General features: G+C 38.9%; 1 protein-coding gene across 1 annotated transcript in view; it reads right to left on the bottom strand.

Moving 5' to 3' along the window:
* Positions 1-23,918, bottom strand: part of SYNPR (synaptoporin) — a 340,334-nt gene that overhangs the window by 270,552 nt on the left and 45,864 nt on the right. The window lies entirely within an intron of this gene.

Raw genomic sequence — 23,918 nt, forward strand, 5'->3', positions numbered from 1 at the left:
TGTCCCTCACTGGAAATCACCCCTCTTGTCATGGCACTTTTCTTCCTTCCTTCCAGGTTCCTGTGAGAGCTTCTTCTCTTCCGTAGCCTGAAAGGCCCAGGGGTGGAAACAGTAGCCTGAAAGGCCCAGGGGTGGAAACAGTAGCCTGAAAGGCCCAGGGGTGGAAACAGCTCCGCTTACTGCTGCTAATGAAACTGACTTTGCAAAATAATGACAGTCAGAGAAATCTGACAGAGCTGACTCCATATTGCTTCTAATCTCACAAGCTTTCTTTGCCCATTCCTGCCCATAGGCCAAGCTAACTATGGAAGGAATGGTATTTATGATTTAATCTCAAAGCAAGGATGATACTAGCCCCTTCCCAAAACTACCCTCTCCTTGTTCTGGGACTAAAACCACCTTTGTAAAACTAATGAAAGGTCATGAGGTTAAAATTATAGGAGGAGCATGAATTCTGTTAAAACCTAGGCATAGTTAAATTATAACAAGTCATTGTTTACTGCTAAAGAGTCACATGGAGTGGTCACAAGATTTGTAAATTGCCTAATTGCCCCATTAGAGAATATCATTATTCTAAGACCTAACTACTGGTATCTGAGATACTTTTCAGACTTTTGCATTCTGGAAACCCAACTGACTCCACCCAGACCCATTATACAAATTGAGAAACTGGCTCATCTGGTCTGGTGGCCCCCACCCAGGCAGGGACTCAGCTCAAGAAGATAGCTTTGATCCCCTATAATTTCATGCCCAACCCAACCAATCAGCATTCCCCATTCACTAGCCCCTCCACCCTCCACCCGCCCACCAAACCATCCTTGAAAAGCCCTAGCCTAGGAGCTTGTAGGGAGGCTGATTTGGGCAATAAACGCTTTTCTTTCCACTTGGCTGGCTCTGCATTTATCAAACTCTCTTCACTGCAATACCGCTGTCAGTGAATCAACTCTATCTGTGCAGTGGGCAAAAACAACCCACCAGGCAATTACACGAACCTCAGGTTATTGCACTACCTCTTGTTGTCGGTTTTCTTACACCCAAACTACTCTTATAAATCTGACAAAAAAAAAAATCTTTTAAGTATGCATCTGTTTCTCATTGGGATCTTAGTATATTAAATAAGGAATTAAATATTATAAGTAGACATTTAACAATTCCCCCTATATTTCTAAAAGTTTATAAATAGAAAACCTCTTTGTTCCTGAACCTTTACATTAAGAAAAAAAGCAGCACTTCTGAAATTTGTATCCAGACCTTTCTGACTTGTGAGCTCAAGTGGTGCCTCCTTCCTAATCATAAGATAGGTAGGAGAGAAGTACAGCAGACAATTGGGTCAAATGGAAAACAGTGTATTCTGTTTCTAAAGGGCTATTGATACTTTGGGTCTTCTTTTTTTAATCCCAAGCTTATTATTATAAGCACATTCTGCTGAACACAGAGGTTTGATTGTTACCTTTTAACAAAATGTCAGGAGGGCAGATTTTAAACTGAGCTAGACAATATGAAAGAACGGTCTTCCCAACCACAGTCTTTGAAACTGATTGCAAATGAATCGCCTCTGAACAGCATATGAGTGAGGCTGAGAGCTCTCCTAATGATGTACATCTGTGAGGCTTCACTCGGGGGTTTGGCTGCATTTACATCACTATAAACTCTGCAATTACAGCTCAAGCCGTTTCCGGCATAGACACAGAGAATACGAATTGCAACAGCAGGTTTCCTGCCTTGGATTTCTGCCAGCAGCCTGAGTCACCATCCCAGACATCTGTAGCACATTAAACTGTACCCTTGTTATCTCTCAGCACTCTGAACAATGGCCCAAACCTCTGACAAAACAAATGGCCAAAGCCTTCTCAAGAAACCGTCTAAAGTTAGGCAGGGAATCATGAGCCTGCAGAAAACAACTTCTAGGGTAATTTATACTGTCGAAGAAAAGCCACAGTATAGCAGAGATGGTTTTTGATAATTGAATGTTGTTTAAACTTCACGGACTTAGATGTTCTGAAAAAGAAGTAGCTGTACTGGAAGCTCAACAACAAAAAAAGACGCTGTACTTAGTCCTTAACAGGAGCTCAATCCATCAGGGCAAACTGGGATACAGGCAGGACCTCCAAACCATGTCCTGACTCTGCCTTCTCTCAAACAGTGCCATGCCTCTGGGATGCATGCCAACATCCTCTTACAGGGAACACTGCAAAAACTTCATAACCTGTCTTCATAATGCTATCTTCCTAACATGACCCTCGGCTCTCCTAGATTCCATTGTCCACACGGCAGCCACAGTGATCTTTTATAAATATAAATCTGTGCATGACTTTTCCTGCTGAAAACCATGAAAGGCTGTCGCAACACACTTACAGTATCCAAGTGCCTTCCCATGGCCCAAACCTACTGCATCCTTTGGCTTCTGTCCTCCTCTGCAGATTCAACACCAGCCAGAGAGCCCTGTTGCTCTTTCCACTCTTGCTAGGTTTTCTTCATCCTCAAATATGCCAAATTTGTTCCCTTTTCTGGACCTTTGTAGTAACTTCTCCCTTTGATTGAAAAGCTCTTTATCTAATGTTTTCCATGACTGATCCCTTCAGTCCTTAGCTCACATACCACCTCCTCAGGCACGCCTCTTCTGATCATCCCCGTTTTTATCTTACCAATAGAATTTATCATTATTTAAAAGCACATACAAAATAATAAGGAAATACTAGAAATAACTTCCAACTCATAAATTCTACAACTTAGAAGTGGATCAATTCATTTAAAACAAAAACTACCCAAAATTAATCAACATGAAATAGACAATCTTGACAGCCTTATAACCATTAAAAAAATTGAATTTGTAATTAAAGAGCTCTTAATAATCTCCAATCCCAGATGGTTTCATCAGAAATTCTATGAAACATTTAAAAAATAATTAACATCAATTTTACATAATCTCCTCCAGAAAACAGAAGAGGAGGGAATATTTTCCAAGTCATTTTATGAGGCCAGCATTACCCTAATACAGAAACAGATAAATACATCACAAGAACAAAAATTAAAGACCAATCTCTCTCACAAACTGAGACATAAAATCATCAACAAAATATTAGCAAACTGAATCCAACAATGTAAGAAAAGAATTACACACCATGACCTAGTAGGATTTATTCTAGGTGTGCAAATGGGATTCAACATTCAAAATGCAATCAGTGTAACCCATCACATCAATAGACTACAGAAAGAAAATCATATGACATATCAACTGGTGCAGAAAAAATATTAAGACCAAATCCAATAACAATTATGATTTAAAACACGAGGCAAACAAAGATTAAAGAGAAACTTCTTTCACTTGACAAACAGTATCTACAGGAATCAAGACAGTATAGCATGGAGAAAGACTAGGCAAACAGATAAATGGAACAGAATATAGAGAGCCAAGAAATAATAGATTCACATCATGGCCTTGATTTTTAAAGAGGGAGCAAAGACAATTCAATGGATAAAAGATAGTGTTTTCAACAAATGGTGCTAGAGTAACTGATCATTTATATGCAATATTTTAAAAAAATGAATCTAGACACAAACTTTATAACTTCTGCAAAAATTAACTTAAAATGGATCCATAGACCTAAATGTAAAATGCAAAATTATAATGCATCTAGAAGATAATATAGGAGAAAATCTAAGGAACCTTGGATTGGGTGATGGCTTTTTAGATGCAACACCACAAACACAATCTATAACAAAACAAAATTTATAATTTGGACTTCATTAACATTAAAAAACATCTGCTTCATGAAAGATACTGTTAAGAGAATGAAAGATAAGCCATGAAGTGAGAGAAAATATTTGCAAAACACATACCTGATCAACGACCTATATCCAAGATACACAAAGAAGACTTAAAACTTCATAATAGAAGTCAGTAAAATTGGGCAAAAAATATGAACACTCATTTCACTAAAGAAATTATACAGATGGAAAATAAGCATATGAAAAGATGCTCAACATGAAATCTCATTAGAAAATTATAAACTAAAGGAGCAATGAGATACCAGCACATAGCTATTAGAAACACTGACAATATCAAATGCTGATAAGAATGTGGAGTGACAGGAATTCTCGTTCATTGATGGTGAGAACACAAAATGATACAGTTACTCTGAAACACAGTCTGGCAGTTTCTTACAAAGCCAAGCTTAGTCTACTATACGATTTAGCAATTGTGCCCCTATGTATTTACCTGAGTTGAAAACTATGTCCACACAGAAAATTGTCCACCAATGTTTATAGCAGCTTTATTCATAATTGTCGCAAAATGGAAGCAACCAAAATGTCCTTCAATAGTTGAGTGGATAAACAAACTGTGGTCCATCCATACAATGGAATATTTTATAGTGCTAAACAAAAATAAATGAGTTCTCAAGTCACAGAAGACATGGAGTAGCCTTAAGTGCATATTGCCAAATGAAAGAAGCCAGTCTGTAAAGGCTGCATATTGTATGATTTCAAATATATGACATTCTGGAAAAGGCAAAACAATAGAGACATAAAATGTCAATGGCTGCCAGGAATTAGTGAGGGAAGAAGAAAAGGAGGCATGACTAGATAGAGCATAGAGGATTTTTAGGGTGATTAAACTATTTTGTATGGCACTGTAAATGTGGATACATGACCTATGCATTTGACAACACCCATAGAACTGTACAACACAAAGAGTAAACCCTAATATAAACTGTGAACTATAGCCAATAATCATGTATTGATATTGCTTATCAATTATACTAAATGTGCCACACTAATGCAGGGTGTGAATAACAGGGAAATTGTGTATGGAAGGAAGGGGGCATATGAGAATTTACTGTACTGTTAACTTTTCTGTAAACCTAAAATTGCTTTAAAAAATAAAGTACACTAAGTTTTTTAAATTAATGGTAGAATCTAAATGGTGGATGTATGACTGTTCACTAAAAAATTTTGAACCTTGCTTTATGTTTAAAACATTTTACAGCAAAATGTTGAGAGAAAAACATATGGCCACATAAAACCTGTATATGTGCATTTATAGCAACTTCATTCATACTAGCCATAAAATGAAAACAACAGAGATATTCTTCAATGGGTGAATGGTTAACAAACTATACACCACTCATGCCATGCAATATTACTCAGCTATATTAAAAAAGCAACTTGGATGGATCTGAAGGAAGTTATGCTGAGTGAAAACCTCCAGTCCCCAAAGGTTACATTACACAAAGTTCTATTTATAGGATTCTTGCAATGGCAAAATTATAGAAAAGGAGTGATTACTGGTTTACAGGAGTTAAAGACAAGTTAGGGGAGGGAGATGGTAGGCCAGGCGCGGTGGCTCACTTCTGTAATCCCAGCACTTTGGGAGGCCAAGGCCAGCAGATCACCTGAGGTCAGGAGTTTGAGACCCGCCTGGCCAACATGGTGAAACCCTGTCTCTACTAAAAATACAAAAATTAGCTGGGTGTGCTTGCGTATGCCTGCAATTCCAGCTACTTGGAGGGCTGAGGCAGGAGAATCCTCTGAGCCCAGGAGGTGGAGGTTGCAGTGAGCAGAGATCTCACCACTGGACTCAATCCTGGGCGACACTGTACTCAATCCTGGGTGACAGAGCAAGACTCTGTCTCAAAAAAACAAAACACAACAAAAAGAAATACAAGGAATTTTTGTGGAACTGTTTTTTATGTTGATTATAGTGGCAAATACCTGAACCTACATATCCACTGGACTACAGAACTAAATACACACACACACACATGCACACAAATGAATACAAGCAAAATTGGAGAAATCTGAAAAAGATAGGTAGGTTGTGTCAAGGTCATTATGTTGGTTGTAATATTGTACTATAATTTCCCAAGACATTAACATCAGGAAAAACTGAGTAAAAGGCAGGCAGGATCTTAATGTGTTATTTCTTACAACTGCATATGAATCTATAATTATCTTAATAAAAATTCAATTAAAAATGAAAACACACTACAAAATTTGTTAATTTGCTCGTCTGTCTCTTCCTGGTAGAATGCAAGTACCGTGTGAGCAGAGACATTGTCTCTCTTTGTTTACTACTTCTATCCTCATCATAGTGCCTGAAACATAGTAGGTCTTCACTAAAAATGAGTTTAATAAATGACAACTATGACATGTCAACATGTCAAAATAACGGATATGATTAGAGATGTTATTTCATTCATTCATTCATTTATTAAACAGAGCGTTACCAAGCAATATTAGAGCACCAGTGTTATCAGGTAACAGAGATGAACCCAAGAAAAGTCATCATCTTCAAGGAATTCACAAGCAAAAGCAGCAGGCAAAGATTACTGAGGAGGAAATGTCTGCCTTACCTAAAAGCATCAGTAGTGTCTCTTTTAGGGAAGAGAAGAGCCCAATATTCACTTACATGGTCCTCTCACTTTGGCCTGTGAAGGAGCTACAACATTGAGTAAGAGTTGAAGGAGACAAGGTAAACCAGAAAATGAGTGGGCATGTGATGGGATTGCTGGATTCTGAACACGTCCCTCCTTCTGAAAAGCCTGTGAACAGAGTAGTGACAGTGCTCACTGGGGACAGTGGGGTATTAGTCTCTAGAGTGTGTGTTCAGATCCTGGGTTGATAGCTGTGTGCCCTTGGACATGCTTTCCATCTCTTGAGCTTCAGGTTCTCTTGGTTATAAAATGAAATTAATAACATGACCCAATATAATATAGTATGTAATCATTCTATTAGAATCTGGTCCACAGTTCTCTATTGGCTCCTATATTTCATGTGGTGACAAGCTTCTGAAAAATATTCAGAAGGGATTTGAATCTGAAGGCAGCTAGATTTCTTACTTGGAGACCTAACTCTATTGCTACCACGTTGATTATTTGAAGATGTCCAGATGGAAAGAGAAGATGATCAAGAAAGCTAGACACTCCTCCCCAGGACTTCCATTATGATTGTATGGAAACTAGACACCTAGACTTCCCACTACTTATAATTCATCTTCTCATGAACCTTCTCATGGGGCAGTGACTAGATGAGAAGCAGATCTACTTAGCCACTATGTTCAAAGGTCAGAAGAAATTCTGCAAATAATTTATTGGAAGGTAGATTTCTTTAAACAAATAAACTTTATCAGAGCAGTTTTAGATTTACAGAAAATTTCAACAGAAAGTACAGAAAATTTCCATATACTACCCCCTCCATCCCACACAGTTTCTCCTATTATTAATATCTTGCATTGGTTTGGTATATTTGCCACAAGTGAAAAACCAATATTGATAAATTATTATTAACTTAAGTCCTTGGTTTATATTAGAGTTTCCTGTTTGTGTTGCACAGTTCATTTGTCAAATGTATAATGTCATGCATCCACCATTAGAGTATCACACAGAATGGTTTAACCATCCTAAAACTCTCCTGTGCTCCACCTATTCATCCTTCCCTTCCTTTCCATTAACCTCTGGCAACCACTCATCTTTTTATGGTTTCTATAGTTTTGCCTTTTCCAGAATCTAGTTTATTTGGGATCATATAGAATGCAGAGTTTTCAGGGTTGTCTTCTTTCACTCAGTAACATGCATTTTAGATTACTCCAGGTGTTCTGTGGCTTAATAGGTCATTTATTTTTTATTGTGATAACATATGCCATTGTATGGATGTACCACAGTTTGTTTATCCACTCAACTACTGACGGACATCTTGGTGGCTTCCAGTTTTGGGAAAATTATGAAAAAAGCTGCTGTTAACACTGGTGGTCAGTTTCTTTGTGTGGACATAGTTTTCAACGCAGTCGGGTAAATATCTAGAAGTATGATTGCTCTATTATATGGTAGACAAGGTGGCCCTTAGTATAAAACTATCTTTTAGACTGACTGTACCATTTTGCATTCCTTTGATTCTCATTCACTAATGAGAGTCCCTGTGACTCCACATCCTTACCAGCATTTGGCATTGTCAGTGTTTTGCGTTTTAACCATTATAGTAGGTATGTAGTTCTTACTGTTGTTTTAATTTGCAATTCTTAATGACATTTTATGTTGAGCATCTTTTTTTTTTTTTTTTTTTGAGACAGAGTCTTGCTGTGTCACCCAGGCTGAAGTGGTACAGTGGCATGATCTTAACTCACTGCAACCTCCGCCTCCTGGGTTCAAGCTATTCTCCTGTATCAGTCTCCTGAGTAGCTGGAATTACAAGCATATGCCACCATGCCCAGTTAATTTTTATTTTTAGTAGACATAGGGTTTTACCATGTTTGCCAGGCTGGTCTCGAATTCCTAACCTCAAGTGATCTGCCCACCTGGGGCTCCCAAAGTGCTGGGATTCCAGGTGTGAGCCACCATGTCTGGCCTTGAGCATCTTTTAATATGCTCATGTTTCATGAAGATATCTTCTTTGGCTCTTGGTATTTATACAGTTTTTAACTGTTGAGTTTTAATCACTTTTTCTATTTCCTGGATACAAGTGCTTTATCACATATATATTTTACAAATACCTTCTCCCAGTCTGTGGCTTATTTTTCATTCCTTTAACAGTGTCTTTCAGAGAGCAAGTTTTTAATTTTAGTGAAGTCTAATGCAACTTTTTTTTTCTTTCATAGATTGTGCTTTTAGTGATGTATTTAATAATCATTACCAAATCCAAGATCACTTAGATTTTTTTCTATGTTGTCTTTGTTTTATAATTTTGCATTTTACTTTCAGGTCTCCATCTGCTTTGAGTTAAATTTTGTGAAAAAGGTAAGCAAATGTGTAGACTTATTTTGGCATGGGAATATCCAGTTGTTCTAGTACTATTTATTCAGAAGATTAACTTTTCTCTATTGGATTGCACTGAGGCTAAATTTTAAACATAAAGTTTTTAGATTATAAAATAATGCATGTTTGTAGCTACAAAGTTCATCATTGTTAACATTCTGATGAATATTTTATTAGCCTTTTATTCATGTGTGTGTGTGTGTGTGTGTTGTGTATTTGAGATCCTTTTATGCATTGCATAATCTGCCCTCCTCCCTGTACTATCCAGATACAGTTTCTAGTTTCATCCTCAAACAGAAATTCATAGTTGTGTTCTCTAGAAAATATTATACATACTTTTATAATTATTTTACCTAATTAAATAATGTAAATATTTTCCAAGTAACTTTTATGTAAATATTTTTTGTCAGTGCTTATTATTCCATGATATATTTAATCACATTTGAATGGTCAGACATTTAGGTTGTTTTCTTTTTTCTTTTTTTTGAGACGGAGGTTTGCTTTTGTTGTTCAGGCTGAAGTGTAATGGCATGATCTCAGCTCACTGCAACCTCCATCTCCTAGGTTCAAGTGAGTCTCCTGCCTCATTCTCCCAAGTAGCTGGGGAGAATGCCACCATGCCCAGCTAATTTTGTATTTTTAATAAAGATGGTGTTTCTCCATGTTGATCAGGCTGGTCTTGAACTCCCAACCTCAGGTGATCCGCCCACCTCAGCCTCCCAAAGTGCTGGGATTACAGGCGTGAGCCACCGCGCCTGGCCCAGGTTGTTTTCAATAAGTCTATTTTCTGCTAAATGAGACATAAAAAAGGAAGCGAATGTGGACTTGAGTAGGTTAGAAACGTAGCCTTTAAAGACTAGGAGACAGGCAAGCAAAAGGCAGAGTGTGTAGAGGACAGTTGCCAGACAGAGGTACAAGGTCAAGAGGAGCAAGGGAATATTGTATGCCAAGAGAATGCCTTGTTTAAGGCTACCAAGATCAGAGGAGGCTCTCAGGTTAACAGTTTCTCAAAGGCATGACTATTCATTACCCCCCCCCCTTTTTTTTTTTTTTTTTGAGACAGAGTCTTTTTCTGTCACCAGGCTGGAGTACAGTGGCGCAATCTTGGTTCACTGCAACCTCCGCCTCCCAGGTTCAAGCAATGCTCCTGCCTCAGTCTCCCAAGTAGCTGGAACTTCGGGCGTGAGCCACCATACCCAGCTAATTTTTGTATTTTTTAGTAGAGAAGAGGTTTCGCCATGTTGGCCAGAATGGTCTCTATCTCTTGACCTCGTGATCTGCCTGTCTCGGCCTCCCAAAGTGCTGGGATTACAGGCGTTGAGCCACCGCTGTCAGCCAACTATTCATTCTTAAATCATGGCTTTAATGTGCATTAATTTGATTGAACCATATTCAAGGAAAATGGAAAACTCCTGGACTTTCAGGTACAGTGGCTTCAACTGGCCCCGACTTTCTTCGTGTTCCAGTGCACCAAAACCAACACTTATATTATGGCCCCAAAAGTAGTTGCAGTTTTTGCCATTTCTTTTAATGGCATCAACCTAATATAACAATTGTCTCTCCCTGGACTCTGTACCCAAGAGTACAGGGCTGTAGCCCAGAGACCACACAGTGCAGGGTGCATGTGAGAGGCTCATTCTTATTCTGCAATTAAGCCTTCTTTCAGTAGCAGGTTTTAAAAGTACCTACTAGTGGAACTACTAGATGGGTGCAAAGGTAATTGTGGTTTTTGCTACTGAAAGTGATGGCAAAAACCACAATTACCTTTGCACCACCCTAATAATTTCGGTAACTACAAAAAATTCAAAGAAAATGCTCATCAGCAGTAGGTTGGGTCAGGAGAGGCTACAGGGAAGTATCAATCGCCAACGTACCCAAGATTCAAAAGATACCAAGTAAGTTTCTAGATGTAAGAGAAGCATTTCCCTCTGAGGCAGCCAACTTGCATTCCCAGTGCTTGTGACTAGTGAAGTGGTCTCTAGCCACCATCATCTGCCTGTCCATGTGTGCACACACACATGCTTCATTGAGACAACTGCCTGGAAATTTTAGGCTGAACTTCAGCAGAAAGGCTGATAAAAGACAATGATGACAATGGCTATTATTAGGCGTACCTGATCTCTCCTGACTAAATCCCAAGGTAAGAAGCATTCACCTCTTGTCTCACAGGACTCTCCTTTGTAGCAACCACACCCAAGTCATACCCTCTCCAGGTGGGCCTATTCACTTGTCAAAGCCAATGAGGTTGACTTTCTGATTTTAAGTCTTGAGCCAAAGACAATTTTTGAGAGGTCTTATAAGCATATGGGTTTTCCTCTGCTCCCGAGTTCCTGCCTGCACTAAGCTTTTACATGCTGGGTGGGGGGGGGGGGGGGCGGGAAACACAGCTATTCTGAATTCTACAGCTAAACCATTTGCAATTATATAGTCCTACCCTGCTCATTAAAACAGCTGTGAGCCAAAAATACTTTATGGTACTTGACTGAAATAGCACAGATTCTTCTAAAAAATATTAATAACCTTGTTTTAACTCTAAGAAGTATTACATGGTCCACCACCAGGTGTCACCAATTTCTCTATTACTACAGACCATCTTTTCATTCTTAATATAGTTTGTTAAGAAACTCTCTTAGTAAAACATTTCAGTCTTTAATATATTTTCTACATTTTCCTTTGCACTGAATGAGAATAGACACAGAAACTGCTTCCTATTTTAATACAAATGCATAAAAAACAAATTAGATGGAACGGAAAAAATTTAGTTGTAGGTTTATTTAATATTAAAACTATCTTTGGAGTGGTGAGTGCTATGAATAAAAAAAGGAGCACATGGTAGCAAATAAGAAATTCCTGGGCCAGGAATGGTGGCTCATGCCTGTAATTCAAGCATGCTGGGAAGCCAAGGTGGGAGAACAGCTTGAAGCCAGGAGTTTGAGACCAGCCTTGGCAACATAGTGAAACACTCCCATCTCTACAAAAAAATTAAAAATAAGCTGAGTGTGGTGGTGTGTGCCTATAGTCCCAGCTACTTGAGCAGCTGAGATAGGAGGATCACTTGAGCTCAGAAGGTTGAGGCTGCAGTGAGCTGTGATCACTTCACTGTACTCTAGCCTAGGTTATAGAACAAGTGTTTCTTTAAAAAAAAAATAAAGAAATCCAACCCCCCACCCCTTTCAACTCTGAGACATCACTTTTATGCTTTCTTTCCCTTGAAATTGGGGCTCTTATCTTTGCTTTTTTTTTTAAGATTCAAAGTTATAGTGAAGGATCATCGGGAGATGACTCCAGGGAGGGAGCAGGAGGGGGCGTGGGAGGGGGGTCAGCAGTAGGAACTCACTATTGATTAATGTTCTGAAAAAGTCTAACTAGGGAAACCAATGAAGAGTTCACCAGATTCGAAAGTTTTCTTAATTTGAATTCAGAAAAGCAAAGCTAAGAGAAAAAAACCTGTTTTTGAGAAAGTATATATTTTAATATGCTGTTTTTAGGATATGGCTTATTATTCTAAGTCAGTGGTTCTTAGCAAGTGATGATTTTTGTCTCCTAGGAGACAATATCTGGAGACATTTTTGGTTGTCCAGCTGGTGGTGGAGGTGGGGCAGGGGGAGTATTATTGACATCTATGAGCAGAGGCCTAGGATTCCGCTGCCATCCCACAAATTCAGGGCAGCCTCCAAACCAAGGGATCAGGCAGCCCAAAATGTCAACTGTGCCAACACTGATTAACCATGCTTTGTGCTCATATCGATTAGAAAGAACCTTGCAGTTACACAGTGTGAGTTCAGGACCTTGATGCATCACCTAATAGCTGGGTGACTGTGGGCAAGTCACTAAACCTCTCTGGTCTTCAATTCATCATTTATAAAATCAAGATGATGGCACCTGTATACCAGAGTTGTGGTTAAGACCAAATGAGAGAAGAAGACTGAGACATCAAAAGGATTCAATAAATGTTTCATTATGATTAAGGTTAAAACCCGCCCACCCATACCGTCCCTCTTCTCTACCTCTCTTCCCTCCGTCCTCTCTTCCCTCCGTCCTCTCTTCCATAAATATATTGAATAAGTAGTCCGTGCAAAGCACTGACCTAAATCCTAAGGATGCCAAAAGGCAGAGAAGACAGACATATTTTGGACCTCATGGAACTTACATTCTGATGTGAGAGGCAGTCATTAATTGATCACTTACTTTATGAAAATAAACAAGTGAGCTGTACAAAGCCATGCAAGGGTAAAGGGACCAAACCTGAGGATGGAGTGTGGCAAAGTGCAGTCAGCGAACACTTTCCTGTGCAAGGGAGGTTGGATCTGAACACACAGGGTAAGTCAGGGTAGGGAGTAAAGAGGGGTGAGGAAGAAAAAGCCAAGCCCAGGAAACTACAGCCTGAAGTTTCTGAGGCAGAAAGGAGCATGAGACTTCATAAAGTCCAGTTAGAAAACTCATGCTTCCTCCATGCTACAGGTCTTGTTTTGAAATCTTTGTTACAGATCCATATGCGCAGGATATTTCAAAGCAACATGCCTCAGAAAAGATGGAAGCGTGCCCCTCAAGAACTGCCTGCCAGTTGAAGACAACTCTAGGATTCACAGAGCAACTGTTTTTAATTCCATCATTTTTAACTTTTCCCATCTAGCCCACTAGAAAGTAAATACTAGAATAGACATATATCAGCTTATGCCTCTTCCAAACCCCAGCTCCTGGCATACAGCCTGGCACATTAAAACTCAGTAGATATTTGTTGATTGTTGTGAGAAGTCTGAGGTCCAGGGTCCGATTCTGTGTGACCTTAGAAAAGTTTCTGAATCTCTCTCAGTTTCCATTTCCTCATAAAGAAAGTGGGAGAGTGTACTAAAAGCAGGTTCTTACTACTGGGCTGCTAAGAGCAGGTTCACATCTTGTAAATAATTTTTTTTTAAGCTCCTCAAGTAAAAATGTTAACACGGGTTTATATTTAGGCCCAAGCCCATTCTAGACTACTGGCCTTTCAGAGTGGTCCTGGTGGAATGTGCTTCAAAGAGTTAGTATAAAGCATTTCAGAAGAGAGGCTTATGGTATATTACCACCCTTCCTTTTGTTATTAGAGGAAAAGGAACAGAACAAATAGTTCAGCAGGACGAACTGGGGCATAGACAAGAGGATTCTTGAAGATTTCTAAAGACGGCACTTGCTCATCAGCATCTAATAAACTCCTGTGGTTATGCTTCATTATCTGAATGTCATTTATTTGTGGCTGCCTTAGAAGAATACTGAAATGATAGTCCCAGAAGTATGTTGAGAGCTTTTAATCCTAGAATGGCAGAAGGTTTCATGTTTACCTATAAATTCCATTCAGTTTTAAGGTCGCCTGGATCCGTGTGTTGAGACGAATCCTGAGGCTTCATCTAGATTTAAAGGACACATAACGCAATGATCAATTAGTAATATCTGCCCCAGGCACAGTATGAGCATAGTGGTGGTAATGGCATGTGTGCTGTGTATTTGCTGACCCTCTTTTAGGCCAATACCTTCTTTACAATGATGATAAAGAATCAGAGTTCAGTTACCTGTACAAGTATGAACTAGGTCTAGATGATAAGATTAGTAGATATATATTACTGTTAATTTTTTGTCTGAACAGACAGTTCCATTATAGAAAATTTTCTTCCTTATCTAATGGGGCTATTCATTACATGATTCTATGGTGGGGTGGAGCATCAAGAGCATCTCTTCCATTGCTAGACTCCCATAGTTAGCTCTTCAATTGCAAGCTATACAATCTTGGACAAGTTACCTAATCTCTCTGGACCTCAATTTTCTTATCTGTAAAATAGAAATAATAACAAAAATAACTCCTCTTTCATAAGACTTATAATAAATTAAAGAAATTAAAACATGTAAAGTATTAAATTGTGACCAGCAAGAACATTTTAAAAGTGTTTGTCATTTCCCTTTTTTATCACTACTTTGGTTAGAGCTTTAATTTAAGGACTGAGATGCGCACTGAGAAAGAAATAGTCTCTTTCTTTCTGAGGTCTCAAGCATGAAGAATCACTTAACCTTGAACCCATGGCTGCATGAGGTGAAATTCTTTCTATAAATACAGAGAAAAAGAGCCAAAAGAGGGAGACATAAAAATGGATCTCCAATTACATAATTTAAAATACTTGATGCAGCCACAGATAGAATAGAAATTTGAAAATAGATTTGAAACTTCTCTTGGTGGGAGTGTTATCTTCCCTAAGCCAGTTTGAGTAAAGCTTTTGACACTCACAATTAGAAAACTCACATGTCTAGGTCTGTCCTTGAAATCATGTGTTACAGAAGAATACACCCATAGAACCTAGAGGAACTGACCAGTCCATTCAGCGAAGAACTGATTGGACCAAAGTACCACTTTTCCATAGGGTACATTTGCTGGAGAAAAGGCTCCTGAGGTCTAAGAAGTACTTCTGAGCCAGGGAAGGGTCACTGAGCTTCTTGACACCAGGCACAGCTGAGCGTACATAAGTCAGAAAACAGGCTGCTCTCAGCCCAGCCAGCTCCAGTTGATGCTTAAAATATCTGCAGGGATGTCCAGACCCTGGGAACAAGGGGTTACATGTTCTCCTGTATACACATGACTTCAGAACATTGGGTTCTGACATTTACTTCCCTGCGTTAATAAGGGGCAGATAAGAGACGCAGTTGCTAGGCCAAGCAAAGGACCTCTTTGTGGGTAAAACCCACAGGTGCCTGGACAGCTAATTTCTAGACAAGAAGCAGCCTGGTCTTGAGTCCTGGGTTAGATGAAGAAATTGATATAATTTTTGAATTAGCCTCTATTCTAGCTTTACTTGAGAAAGTATGGATATTTCTGGAAAAAGGCAAATGTGTTCATAGGGTAGCCATATGATTTATTATCCAGAGACACATTTGTGAGTTGAAGGGGACTCTGTCAATTGCCCCAGGAAGCAGGCATAAACCAGAATAGTCTTAAGATGTTTGGCGAACATTACTAGTTATCAGAGAGCATAGCCCTCTCCTCAAGAAATGTATTCCATTACATTTTGAGATTTTCTCTAATTCAAGGCCATTAATCAAATTAGGAACTAACTCATTCCATCTTCTCCAATTTTAATTGCTGTATTGTGATGCCTCTTGGTTAAGGGTTTGCACTGCAGTTTGGTTAAAGGACTAGCTTTAGATTTTGGGTTCAAATCCTGGCTCAACTACTAAACAGCTGTGCCACCTGGGTAGCTACCTCTCTGTGTCTCAGTTTTCCCACCTGTAAAATAGGCTAAGAAGAATAGCTACCTCATTAAATTGCTGTGATAATTAAACTATAATGTAGGTTAAGTGGCCAGCTGTGTGGCTGATAATAAACTCTCATAATAATTTATTAAAAATAAATATTATTTTAAATATTTAAATAATGCCATATTATCAATTGAGAGTCAGTTTGCCGAACAGTCAAATTCTTTCATTTGTTTATGTGAAGAGGAAGTGTTTTTTCTAGGCTTGTTGATAATAGTTATTACTTTTACACTATCGAAGGACTGGGGGACTGCTCCTATTTTTAGAACTGTGATAGCTAACTCTCAGGCTGCATTTGATTTATAGATTATGTTCAAATAATTCAAATAAATATATCGTGCAGTTACTATTGTACAGCTTTTTCAATAACTGCTGGAGATGTGGCCGTAAATTTGAGAAAACAGGTCCTGGCCTCTCATAGACATTATAATCAATAAAAGGTAGAAGAAAATAAAGCCATCACTGTAATACTCATGTTTAAACAGAAGCCACAAATAAATGTGCCAAGTTTATTTAACCATAGTTGATTCAAGTACCAGCTCTGGGTAATTCAGAGCTGTGGCCCCCAGGTTCCTCTGAGGTCACAACAACTCTCCAACTGGATGCTTATTTTACATGTCCACAGTGTCCAGGCATCCGCAGCTCTCCTGCTAAGCCCCAGAGCACTGCATTCTTCCCAGGGCTGCTGGCTACTATTCTTAGTTACCAGCAATTTTGCTTTTATGTTCATTCCCTTGTGCATTTACAAAACACATGATTGTGAGTCAAAGCCAGGGAGACAGGCATGGTAGGGGAACTGGGGCCTGGAGCACTCAACCCAGTGATTAAACTCCTAGATCACACTGGTACATTATGAATTCCTTCTTTTAAATATAGACCAGTCTCATTTGATATGAAATGGGCTGACTCAAGCTAGCAATGCTAAACAGGTCACCTAATTGTGGAGAAACATGCAGCCTGAATACAAGATTCTGGACAGTCCCAGAAAGGGAGATGAGGCTCTGAGCTTTTAGAACCTGAGGATAAAGGGAAACCTGAGAAGGCACTCTCATTTTGTGAATATCACAGTTTTTCTGAGGGTGTGCTGTATTTTTTTTAATGGCTTAGTATTGAGCATCTTGAATGATGTAACTGGCCTTGTGGCAGATATGAGATTTGTAGAATTTCTTAAAAGTCATGTTAAAACCTAATCATGGGGACACTAAAATCTATTTTAAATTTAGCATATGTGGCATTCTTCATTTGAATAACATTTTGCAGTTTATGCCCAATTAATTTTCTAACAATATTTACTTTGTCCTACCTTTTCCATCTGTGCCTTGCCTGGTCCTTTTCACACATTGCCTTTTTCAAGGTGAATTTCTTGATATATTACATACATGCAGAAAAGTGTAAAATGGCTCAATGAATTTTGAGAGGGTGAACACACCTAATACTCAGTCCCTAGATCAAGAAATAGTATATTATTGGAACCCCAGAAGCCCCTTCCTTAACCTCTAACCACAAAAATTTAGCTACTGTCCTGACTTCTAGTACCACAAAGTATTTTTAAAAAATATTTTGGTAAATAAATTGAATTATATATTGTAATCTCTTTTGTATCTAGTTTCTTTTGCTCAATTTTTTTGGGTGAAATTCATTCATGTTGTGTAAACTCATAGCTTGTCCATTCTCATTGCTCTAAGTCAATTGCATAAATACAGTACAATGTATTTGTTCATTATACTACTGATAGGCATTTGTGGCTCTATAAATGCTGCCATGAAGACACTTATTTGTGTCTTTTAGGAAACATATCTAAGAATGAAATTGCTTGGACATAATACATTTATAATACATATAGCTAGATATAAGTACACATACACGATACATACATGTGTTACATGCACCACATATATATTAAAACAAATATGTACATTTCATTTCAACATATACATGTATTCACTTTAGTAGGTACTACAGAAGTTATCCAAAGTTATATCAGTTTACACTCCCACCAACACTGTATAAAAGTTCTAGGTGTTCTGTATCCTTGCTGTCACTTGGTATTGTCCTTTTCATTTTGGTTATTTTGGTGGGATCACATTTTCTTTTATAGTGTGTATATTTATCTCCATTCTACATTATACTTCCTTCATAGCCAATGACTAACTTCCCCTCCCAATTTGCATTAATGATTGCAACTTTAACATAGATAGTAATTAATATATATCTAGTCACTGACAAAATAAAAATCTAAAAGTAAAGTGTCCATGGTTCATTTTTCTTTTTAAGAGGAAAGTAGTCTTCTAATGGATTGAGAAAATATTATTATTGGCTTTGATAAAATTTAGGAACATGGAAATGAATCTGATGGCCATTGAAATTAAAGATATTTCCAAATTATACATCTTAAAATTAGCCCAATGTAAACTTAATTAGAAAGAGTACAAGCATAACCCTTCAATTACTTCCATGGGTTACTAAGTCAGATTCTTACCAGGAACTTGGCTTTCTTTTGAAGATTTCAAAGTTAATAGCAACCACAACTCTTTTTCTTAGTGCTGTTATTTAACACAGAGAGAAACTGACAAATAATGGAGAAGATACTGATTTCAGGCCATCACTATGAGAAGATAGACGACAAAGGACCAGCATCTAGGCTTCTGGGCTTCTAGATAAGACTGGCCACCCAGTGATCTGGAATGAACAAAGTAGGATTCCAGCCAGTGGCCCTCTGGAATTCCTTTTCATCCATAAGGAATGGTGATTCCCATCACAATCTCAGTATAATCCTATTTGTTACGAAGGAGACCTTCCCAATGCAGACATGGCTTCATTATTGTCTCTAACAGCTGGTGATGGAACAATAAAGTAGACCCATCGTAATGTATTTTGATTCACACACAGTCCTTCATATGTACCCTGAGAACTGAATACTAAGTGAGGTCCTGTAAGCTAGCTTCAGCCACTGCTGTCTGTTTGGTGATACATAAGAGCTCAACCTCCACAGTCAGGCAGATATGTTCACACTCCTGCACTGCTGTAGACTTCAATGGAACCTTTAACATGCACCTTAACTTTTCTAAGCCTCATTTTTGTCATCAATAAAGTCATCATTCCTGCTACCAAGAGGTGCTGTGAAGATCAAATAAGATCATGTGTAGTGGGTATGGCAAAACTTGAATTGTTAACCAATTCCTACTTTTTTTTCCCCCACCTCATCCTCATTCAAGTAGAAAGACATAGGGTCACTATTTGTCCTGGGGCTGGGGCTGGCATTGTTGGGAAATGGACCAATGAATAAAAATGACAATTTCTTAGCTTCTGGTTCTATCTTGGACATACAGGGATGTGAAGACAGAATGAATCCCCTTTTTAGCCCAAGTCTCCTAGAGGCCCAGAATGTTGTGAAGACAAGGGACCCAAAGCTTCCCTATCTTCAACAGGAAGTGAAAGCTGGTTGAGAAGAGAAGATGCATAGGCTTGCACAGCATCCAATTGTGGGGACAAGGTGCTCTGTGTCAGATGTCAGCTGTGTCGATGGACAGTTTTCACTGGGAATGATGGGAGGACAGACATCACCTTCTAAGGTTACCTGAGCCAAGAGTCAAATGGGGACAAATCCAAACTAGGAATTTGCCCAGTCTCTATTTGGAATGTGTTGAAATCTGACTAAATGAATTTACACTGAGTATAGAAAGCTAGCAGGGGGCCTGCCAGGTCCAGATGGAGAACTAGCTAGCCACTCCCTAGTGTCACCAGGTTGGCACCTCAGTAAGATTCTGGGCTTAGGCTCTTTCCTGGGTAGAAAGGGAATAAACTGGAGAAGGTGAATATGATTACCTTTTGTACCTGTGTGACTAACACATGCTGCATTGGACCTTTCCTGAGAGTGTGTAGATGATGTTCTGATGACTAGGTAAGTTGTAGCTTCAAATTATTTTATTAAAGAAACTAATTAAAATTATGTTTCTTGTACACCCCATGTGAGTGATGCTAAGAATTCATACCTACCACATGTGGGCAAATGCTTGGTACATGTGAATGGTCATTATCTGCAAGATCTAATTAACATTCTGTATCTTGTCACCAAGAATTAAGTTTTAATTACAGTGGCTGTCCTGCCATGCTATAAATAATTTCTACTAAAACTATACGGGCAGAGAATTTTTCAGCTTCTAACCTGTTGGGAGAAGAGGATATAAATGCAGAAGGCTCACCAGATGGCCTCATCAAAAAACAAATCTGATTTTTAAAAAGCATTCTTCACCATTATCAACCTGAGTTAATGTAACTGAGCACTGTGAGAGAAAACTGCCTTGAGAGAATCATAAACTCACTGAACAGATTTTCTGATATGTTCATAGGAAACCATGTGCCTCTCACTTGTGGTATTTGTTGTGCTCTCTCCTGAGGTCCTTGGAGAACAGTCAGTTACCCATCACCATCTGGCCAGGCTAATTCTGGGTGGCTGCAGCTGCAGCCCAGTGTCTGGTAATCACAGCTTCAGGTCCTCTCCATACTAAATAGCTAGCTCAACTTGCTGCCTGGCGAGCAGATTCCACTACAGGCAGCTTCCCTTTCTAGTAGGAGATCCAGATTTCAAAGCACCAAAAAGCACTCTTGTAATTTGTAAACGTAATATCATATATTTCCTTTCTCTCCTCTCATTGGTCTATAGTGGGCTTTCAAGACCACTTGCCTGGACCACAAATCTCAGTGGATAAGTCTTCTTACATGGACTGGTGCAGTAGTCTCATAATTGGTCCCTCTGTTCTTATTTTCCATTCTATAATCTATCTAATGCTAATTCCATCTTAATCATCCAAAAGCCCAAATCAAGGCATGCCTCCCCCAGCTCACAAACTTTTAATGTTTCCCTGTTGAGTATAGGATAAATGCAGATTTCCTGGCCTAGCCTTCAAGGTTCTTTATTATCTAATCCCAGTCTTGAGAAACCATACAATGTAAGGGTTAAGAGTTCAGGTTAAGTCACAGATACTAGTTCAAAGCTTAGGTTTACTGCTTTCTTAATATCTTTTTATCAAGGTGGCCACTCTTTCAGTTCATTCGCCTTAAAATGCAAATAATAATACTTACACAACTGTTGTAGGGATTGAGTTAAATAAAAATAATTTGCCTAGTACCTCTGCACTGAAAATATCCATTAGTGACAGTTACAGTAATCACAATTAACTTTTCAGCATTATTTTCCATTATTGGCCAGTATTCCAGCTACAATATTTATTGAAGCAGTATACTGTAGGTGGCTAAACATTAGGACTTTGTAATGAGACTGGGCTTAAATGCTGACTCTGCTACTTACTGTGCATCTTAAGCAAGTTATTTATCATTCTGGGCCTCACTGTCCTTCTCAGTAAAATGGAGATAATAATAACTTCCTCACAGGAACGTTGTGAGTATTAAATGAGAGAATGCATGTGAAAAACTTTACAATTCTTGGAACAAAGTGCTAAGGAAAAGTAAATATAATTTCTTGTCCTATTTTCACCTTATTTTAATATACTCTCTTTGAATGTACATTTTTATTTTTGCTTTTTTTCTTTCTATTCTAGAACCACCCTATAAACCTTATTCTTTTTTTTTTTTTTTTGAGACAGAGTCTCACTCCCTTACCAGGCACCAGGCTGGAGTGCAGTGGCGCGACCTCGGCTCACTGCAACCTCCGCCTCCCGGGTTCAAGCAACTCTCCTGCCTCAGCCTCCCAACTAGCTGGGACTACAGGTGCCCGCCACCATGCCCAGCTAATTTTTTCGTATTTTTAGTAGAGACGGGGGTTTCACCATGTTGGCCAGGATGGTCTCCATCTCTTGACCTCGTGATCCACCCGCCTCGGCCTCCCAAAGTGCTGGGATTACAGGCTTGAGCCACCGCGCCCGGCCACCTTATTCTTTTACTTTTAATTTTCCAGGTCCTACAGTCTTTGAATTCAGATTAAAAACTCAAATGTTTCCTCCTCCAAAAGTCTTTCATCATGTCTCTGGGAAAAAAAAAACAACACAAAAATAAATTATTTTGGGAGTATAAAGAAGTACCTTTCCAACACACCTGAGATTTTCTGGCCTGTGCATGCTCTATCTCATTAACTAAGTAATGAAGTTCAAGGATTTAATCTTCATATTACCTCCATAGTAGAAGCTTAATAAATGCCTATAGAACTGATTACATTTCATCCAGTTTTTCCCCTCCCTTTTTGCCATAAGGCCCAGAAACTTAGGAATTAAAGCTGTGAGGTGGAAAGAAAGAAGGTTGGCTTTACATTGGAAAGTGGATCAGTCCATAGCTTTACCTTTAGCCTTTTCTTATTTCCTCTGGGGTCAGTTTTGAATATTATGCCCTTATGAGTAAGGATTGTTGACTCAAAAGTCCTCAGCTGGGCAAGAAACAAACATCAGAAGCTTTTCCTCGGCAAATGGCATAGTCACTCTGGAGCTTGAGCCCTGCTACTTTCAATTCTACTGATGTGCTTGAACTAGTCCTGCTCTGTGCCTATTTCTGAATCTTGAAAGAGGCCTTTTGGGAGCTTAAAGTCTTATCTTCTACTCTTGTCACTGCTGTACCTACTGAAAGAAGCTCTCACTAGGCAATCCTCAATAAAAAGCCTCTCCCTGTCCCTTAAGAAAATGTCTAAGCAGGAGAAATGCCCTATAGCATAGAGAGCCCTTATAGGCTGCTAGATCCCTGATTTTGTAGTCTCTTCCATAAAATTTTACTCTCAATGAGTGAGTAGGTCTTACATGAGGACTTACAAATACCTTTGTATCTGTTCACATTCCCCTCAATGATGAGGTTCTCAAAGGCAGGGGATTGAGTGCCTTTGGCCTCACATAGACCTAAGCTCCAAAATTGGAAGGTCAAGTGATCATGAACAACTTACTTTGTTTCTTTGTGCTTTAGTTTTTTGTTTGTAGAATGGGGATAGGACTACCTAACTCACAGAATCATTGTGAGCATTAAAGACCTGAGACCTCTACATAAAAGCCTCCATATAATCAGAAATACTTTAAATTAATTTACATTTGTGAAGGCAGTATACACTAGAGGTCAAGCATATACCTTTTTGGTAGCAGGTAGATCTGGATTTAAGCCCTGACTTATTCTCATTAAGCAGTGTGACTTCAGGAGAGGAATTCACCTTTGCGCCTTTGTTTTCTGATCTGTAAAGTGGGAATAACGCTACTTCATGAACACCTATGGGAAATAAAAAGTTTGGGAAACTAAGATGCCTAGCACGGTACCTAGTCCACATGTGGCACTCAAATGTGTATGTCTTATCTCTTCTGTTTACATGCATTATCTCTCCAGTCTCAACACTGTGCTTTACAAATTGTATGCTCATCACAAAAGTTGCAAATGAAAACTTTATACTCCTCTAGGCACTAATGCAGAACATTGGTGCACACCCTCTGTCAGTGTTGGGTCTCATCCTATTCCTCCATTAGGAAGCTTTTCCAAATATTCTGGCCAAGCAGGGACACTGTAAGAGGCTGTTCCTCCTCACTTACTGTTGCAACAGACCTAATTGGGCTGGTAACAACAATGGACCTTGGTGACAGAAGAGTGGTAAACACCTAAGAGGAACAGTTTCAATTTTAACCTTATAAGAGCTGAGAACTGCTAATTTCCTGCCAGCATGCCTGACATGGCTGCTGTTTACCTGACCTCTTCAAGGGAAACATCAGAGGGCCCATTGAGAGCTTTATAATGTACGGTGCAAAGAAGCCCTGAGCTGACTTTATTCAAGGGGAATTTTCTTTGTGTTTATATTGGATACTCATGTGGAGAGCTGTTTGTAAACACACAGCGAACTTCTGTGCAACAACATGAGACTATAAAATTCAGACTTTTCACCCTAAAGGAGGAACAGAGAGCATTATCTCCTTTTCTAAGTGATAT

Source organism: Cebus imitator, unplaced genomic scaffold (assembly GCF_001604975.1).
Source record: "Cebus imitator isolate Cc_AM_T3 unplaced genomic scaffold, Cebus_imitator-1.0 Scaffold48, whole genome shotgun sequence".
In the NCBI taxonomy this organism is placed as follows: Eukaryota; Metazoa; Chordata; class Mammalia; order Primates; family Cebidae; genus Cebus; species Cebus imitator.